Source organism: Callithrix jacchus, chromosome 5 (assembly GCF_049354715.1).
Source record: "Callithrix jacchus isolate 240 chromosome 5, calJac240_pri, whole genome shotgun sequence".
Lineage (NCBI taxonomy): Eukaryota > Metazoa > Chordata > Mammalia > Primates > Cebidae > Callithrix > Callithrix jacchus.
Genome location: NC_133506.1, coordinates 74,565,811 through 74,572,789, shown reverse-complemented (window position 1 = coordinate 74,572,789; position 6,979 = coordinate 74,565,811).

The following is a 6,979-nucleotide window of genomic DNA, read 5'->3' as shown; positions in this document are numbered from 1 at the left end:
TGGCTGCTTTGATGTGTGTGTGTAGAGGTGGGTGAGGGTGGGGGGGGTGCAGTGGGGGGACAGCAATGGATCCGTGGGTCATCTGTTCTGGAGACAGAAATCCATGGATTATCCACTCTGGGGACAGAAGGGTCCTGGCTCAACCCACCATTCAGTCAAGCCATATATTCCTGCCTTCACCTCCCAGAGAGCGTCATCAGGAGGGAAGGAAAGTCTGGATTCAGGGAACTGAGAAGTATTAGTAAGTATTTTGTAAAGCCTCAGAGTCTGGGTAATTGTTAGTGTTGCCACCGAAATCCAGCTCTCCTCCTGGACTTGGAAGACTCAGCCTCTGGCCCTCTTGTGGATGGATGGAGTCACGAGATGAATTTCGGCTGAGTTGGGAGCAGAAGGGATACAGGTCATCTCCAGGCCGGTACAAAGACCCCTGATTTCCTTCTCTCTGCCTCTCCCTTCTGGAAGCACGTGTTGTGATGGCACTTGCTCATGTGTCAAAGGGACTGGAGAAGAGGCTCCCACTGCCTGGGCCAGCCATGGACTGAGCGAGAAATAAACTTGTCAGATGAAGCCACTGGAATTTGTTACTGTGGTATAGTCGATCCTGAGCACATGGCTGGTAATCTGGGGTGTCTGATTTTCAGCTCCACAGCCCTTAAACATAGAGACCTGTGCAGCCCTGAAGTCAGTCTTCCCGGTCTTCTCAATCCACAGCCACCCAACACTAGATTTTTCTGCTTCCCCAGACCTCAGATCCAGCCCACCTTCCTTCCTTCCTCTGCCATCTGAGTCAAATTCTGTGCCTGACCCAATCCTGGTCATAGCCTCTCTCTGGCCAGATCACAGTGTCTTTGGGCAATGACCGGGCAACTGCCCCCGCCCATCCCTGTGGGGTCAATGGCAGGGGAGTCAGGTGGTTTTGACGTCAGCATAACCAGTGACTCACCCAGAGCTTCATGTGGCTGGGGGCTTTGCTGGGCTGCAGTGTGTCTCAGTCCCAGTGTAGACCATGGTCAGTGTTCGTTCCTGCGCTCAGTGGGGATCCACAGGTTGCCCTGACTGGGGCTGCTGTCATCTAAGAAAACAACACGTGTCTGCAGTACAACCGCAGCTGCACAAAGAGCTCCACACCTAGCCGCATTTCCTCCCTAACTCAACTGCCATCCCAAAGCCCTGGTATATTGAAATTTTGGGGCAGTCAACTGTCCCACCACATCCCAGCCCAAGAATCTTCTCCCTTTTGAACCAAACCGCTTCTCCCTTTGCTCCTTGTATGTGTGGTGGGTTAGGCTGCCTTTGGCTGTTGGATTTTCACTTTCTGCACCTGTGATCATGGGAGAAGAGGATCCTCATATCATCTTGCATAAAGAGGTGTGTCTGGGGATAGCACATCTGCAGATTGCAACCTAAGGACTTATCCCAAATCACCGGTTTTGTTCACTGCATTAAGGACTAAAGACTAAGAAACACCCAGTGGTGCCCCCTTGTGGCCACCAGGGGTGAGACTGAGGCTGAGTGCGCAATGCAGGCCCCTTTGATACCCAGCTTGGAAGCAGCCGCAAAAAGGGCCTGTCCCCCAAAAGGATGAACACTCCTTGGGCCTCCACAAAGGCAGCATTAGAAGGCATACCTAGCCTAAAAAATGCCCCCGAGCCGGAGAGGGAGGGACCAGGGCGGATCATTGGAAACTGGTTTCCCAAAAAGGCAGCTTGAAGAGAGATTGATTGGGCAGACACACCTGCTTAGGTAGCCCTGCGCTGACTCTGGGGACAGGACATGGGGAGGAGGCTCACATCAAGCTGCTGGAGCCCTGTGAGGTCGGGAGTGCCCCACAGCTTGCACTCTGCCCTCCACTGCTTTTTGGTCAGTCTGAAAGGCCACCCAGTCCAATGAGAAGCACACCAGCCTCCTTCCCCAGCCAGATCCAGGAGTGGGAAGACCTGAGAGGCCCCTTCCTAGGATTACTTTGCTTCATGGCTCTTGTCTAACTAGAGGCTGTTCTAGATTTTGGGGAAGCAGCTGTAAGCTCCCCAGGCACAACCCCTTCTTTTACAGTTTACGGGTGGTGGAGAGACACAATACACACATCAATAAACAGATAAAGATCCTTTCAGGTGGTGGCAAGCGCAGTTGGAGATACAACCAATGGCAGGGTAGCATGATGGAGGGCGGAGGGTGGGGAAATACAAGGGTGGTCAGGGAGGGACTCTGAGGAGGTGACGCTGGATGCTATGTACAACACACTCTTAGGGTCGGCTCACGCCTGCAATCCCAGCAGTTTGGGAGGCTGAGATGGGCAAATCGCTTGAGCTCAGGAGTTTGAGACCAGCCCCAGCAACATGGCAAAATCCCATCTCTACCAAAAGATACAAAAAATTAGCCGGGCGGAGTACACCTGTGGTCCCAGTTACAGGGCAAGGTGGGAGGATCATTTGAGCCAGAGAGGCAGAGGTTACAGCCTGGGCAAGAGTGAGACAGTCTCAAAACAAATAAACAAACAAACAAATAAAATCACTCCTGAAACAGCTTGAACAGCTTGGGGGAAGGGTGTTACAAGCCCAGGAGGGGCAAATGCAAGGATCCTGAAGGACACGTTTTCTGGGTACAAAGAGGAGGCCAGAGTGGCTGGAAAAATGTGTCCCGGCATGCGTGGTCCCATAGCCATGATAAGTCCTTGGATTTGTTTCTTGTTTGCTTGTTTTGAGACAGAGTCTCACTCTACTGTTCAGGCTGGAGTGCAGTGGTGTGATCTCTCGGCTCACTACAATCTCCATCTCCTGGGTTCAAGTGATTCTCCTGCCTCAGCCTCCTGAGTAGCTGAGATTACAGGTATTAGCCACCACACCTGGCTATTTTTTGTATTGTTAGTTGAGATGGGGTTTCACCATGTTGGTCAGGCTGGTCTCAAACTCCTGACCTCATGATCCACCCGCGTTGGCTTCCCAAAGTGCTCAGATTACAGGCGTGAGCCACCACGCCTTGCCCTTGGATTTGTTTCTAAGGACAACAACATTTTAAGCTCTGATGAACTTTAAGCAGGGGAATGGCCTGATTTGATTTTTTATTTTAGGAGAGTGGGTCCCCAGGAGTTAGTGGCTCCTTGCCTTGCAGGGCTTGGGATGGGGGCAGGAATGGGGGCTGTCCCAGCAGTGAGAACACAGCTTCCTGTGTGGGTGGACCCTAGTGAGCCACCCTAGCAAGTGTGAATCCTTCCCAGGAACCCAGGGCTCGCTGGGTCCCTCCCCTGGTCCAGGAAAACCAGTTCTTCAGCCCAATGAGCACCTACCAAGAGTCATGCGTCTATATTTTGGTCATAGCTGGGGAGTGCCCCATCTACATCCTCATGCCTCATCCCGTTTCTGTCCCCGCCCCAGCCACATTCACATCTTCAGCATCCCTGCCTTTATCTCCATCTCCCTCAGGAACCTAATTCTCACTCCAGACTGGAGCTCTAAGCAAACCCAGGGTCACCCTGGGATTTGGGTAGGGGACACCTCTTGGTAGTGGGCTATGACTCAGTTTGCCCACTCCACTGCCCTGCTTCTCACCAAGCCTCAGCAGCCTCCCGGGGACACAGGGCAAAGGTGAAAGACTAGAAAGCAGGAGGCTGGGATAATTTGCATGGAATTTGCCTCTTAAGATTTGCATCCTCAGGCTCCCAGCATCCTCCAAGAGTCATCAAGGTGGTTGAGGAGGGAGAGCCCAGGATGGAGATCCAGCTAGACAGCTTCTGTCTGCAACCCAGGACAGCCAGCCCTGCCACCCAGGGCTGGGCATGACCCTCATCCTCAGCCTTCTCTCCTCTCCTCCCTCCCTCCCCACCCAACCCCTTCCTCTCCCCAACACCACACCTTGCCCCTTCTCTCACTTTTAGCCAAAGCCACCTCTCCTTGGATCTTCACCATAACTCCAAAGCCGTCATTGATTCAATCCCCAGTTCTGACCTTGTCCTTATCACTAAACCATTCAACTATGTTTTCAGCGTCTCCCAGGTACCAAGTACGACACCAGGAGATGGGGACAAAACAAAAAACAATTATGGACAGCCTAATTTATTAGGGAAAACAGACATCAATCAAAAATGTTAGCTACAGTGCTGTGAGAGCCATGTATGGTGAAATTTGGCCTTCCTTGAAAAAGCAATTATTGAGCTAAGGTCAGGAAGAAGAGAAAACATGACAGGTTGGAGAGGTAGAGAGGGAACAGCATGTGCCAAGGCCCTGGGGTAGCAAGGAGCTGACTTCACTTCCTTCAGGTCTTTACTCGAAAGTCCCCTTCCCCAGGAGTCCTTCCTTGGTCACTCTATATCTACAATTTGCTCCTCTTTTTGTTTGTTTGTTTGTTTTTGAGACAAAATTTCACTCTTGTTGCCCAGGCTGGAGTGCGGTGGCGAGATCTTAGCTCACTAAAACCTCTGCCTCCCAGGTTCAAGTGATTCTCCTGCTTCAGCCTCCCAAATAGCTGGGATTACAGGCATGTGCCACCACACCAGGTAATTTTGTATTTTTAGTAGGGATGGGGTTTCTCCAAGTTGGCCAGGCTAGTCTCGAACTCGAGACCTTAGGTGATCTGCCCACCTCAGCCTCCCAAAGTGCTGGATTACAGGCATGAGCCACCGTGCCTGGCACTCCTCTTCTTTTGTCCTTCCATGTTTTTCTTTTTTCTCTTCAACACCTATCACTATTTCACATATTATTTAATGTATTTGGTTACTAGGTAATATTGTCTGTTTCCCCACTTGGAGGCAAGCTCCATGAGTGCAGGGGTTTGCTTCAGTCACATTGTATTTCCAGGACCTGACACAGTGCTGAACACACAGTAGGGGCTCAGCCAGTGTCTGCTAATGAATGAACGAAGGATATGTGGTCCCAGACAGAAGAGAGCAAAGGTGAATGTGAGGGGTGAAGCCAATCAGGCAGACCTTGGGGGCCATGGGAGGGGATGGTGTCATTGTCCCAAAGGCAGAGGAGCCACTGCCAGGCTTGATCAGGGGTGGGAGGAGGTGGTATAGAGGGTGATATGAACAGATTTAGGTCTGGAAAAGATCATTTTAATCCCTGACTCTGGTCACATCCATGTCCCCAAGATGAACCTGAATTGCAGTCTTAACCCCATTCCACATCCAATCAGGAACCTACTGGGACCTCTTCACCTCACAATTCCTGCCCCCTCTGGCCCTAACTTGGCCCAGGCACTGAGTGACCTTCCTTCGATGGTGATGGAAGCATGCCACCAGGGAGGAAACCAGGGTTGTGCTTCCTGGTTGACAGAAGCTGCCCCTGGGAGGCAGAAGGAAAGAGGGCAGGACCAGAAAAAGGGAATAGGAACGTGCCTGCCTCCTCACTCTCCCTGGATCCCAAATCCTATCTTTGGAAAGTATATCTCTGGCCCCTTCTCATCATTGCTTCTCATCTTACTCCAAAAACCTTCTCCCTTTCCCAAGGCTCTCTGGCTTCTGTGATTCTATCAGAAACTAGCTCCCAATCCCAACCTCCCACCGACTCCAGGCTTATTTTCTTCAGAGCACTTAGTATCCAAAATTGTAGTAAACAAATTATTGTTTACTGTTTCTTTCACTTCTTTCCCAGCTATTTGGTAAGCTCCATGTACGTTTCATTTCTTCTCTATGTCTGCAGTGCCTGGAATGCCAGGCACCAAGCTCACTACACATCTGCCGGAGAGAGGGAGAGAATGAATGACCTGGTTCCCAGCAAACCCAGTTCCACTGGAGCCCAGCCCTGACTCTGGCCCTCTTCCTAGCTTCATTCTTTTTTGGGGAGGGAAGTGAGGATATGTACTTTATAAAATTAAGTGCCCTATAAGCCCCTCAGATCAAGATAAGAACATTTCCAGCAGCCTATATGGCTTCCCTCTCTGCAAGATACTCGCCAGTGGGGCTTGTCTAAGGATGGCTCAGTTTTACTGGTTCTGGAAGTTCCTATCAATAGAATAACAGAACGTGTCCTCTTTAATGTCTGGGTCTTTTCACTCAATATAATCTTTTTGAGATTCATCTGCATTGCAGTTCATTTTTTTGTTTGTTTGAGACAGAGTCTTGCTCTGTGCCAGGCGCCAGGCTGGAGTGCAATGGTGCAATCTCGGCTCACTGCAACCTCCGCTTCCCAGGTTCAAGCAATTCTCCTGCCTCAGCCTCCTGAGTAGCTGGGACCACAGGTGCGTGCCACCACACCCAGCTAATTTTTGTATTTTTTAGTAGAGACGGGGTTTCACCATGGTCTCGATCTCATGACCTTGTGATCCGCCCACCTTAGCCTCCCAAAATGCTGGGATTACAGGTGTGAGCCACCGTGCTCGGACTTTTTTTTTTAATTCCTGGGTAGAATTCTATTTTATGATTATACCACAAAATATCGATCATATTGGTCCATTATTTAACTTAATTCTTTTTTTGAGATGGAGTCTCTCTCTCTTGCCCAGGCTGGAGTGGAGTGGCACAATCTCAGCTCACTGCAACCTCTGCCTCCTGAGTTCAAGTGAATTCTCCTACCTCAGCCTCCCAAGTAGCTAGGACTACAGGCACATACCATCATGCCTGGCTAATTTTTGTATTTTTAGTAGAGATGGGGTTTCACCATGTTGATCAGGATGATCTTGATCTCTTGACCTCATGATCCGCCTGCCTTGGCCTCCCAAAATGCTTGGATTACAGACGTGAGACACTGACTGCACCTAGCTATTTAACTTAATTCTTATGCCCCAGATTTCACTCTGTCTTCTAATTTTTTATTTTCTTTTGCTTCTGATTTTGCATCCAACTCCAATTCCTCCCCAGTGGATCTGGCCCTGCAGGAAGCAACAGATCTCCTTCTCCTACCCTGATCATTCCTCCCCACAGTGTCTCCAGGTCTCTCTGCACCCAGGTGGTCCCAGATCCCTAGCTTCAACACCTCCCATCCTTCCTGTCACAGACTCTGGGCCCTGGGGCAGAAGGATGGGCCAGCTTTCTCACTGCCGCTACTAC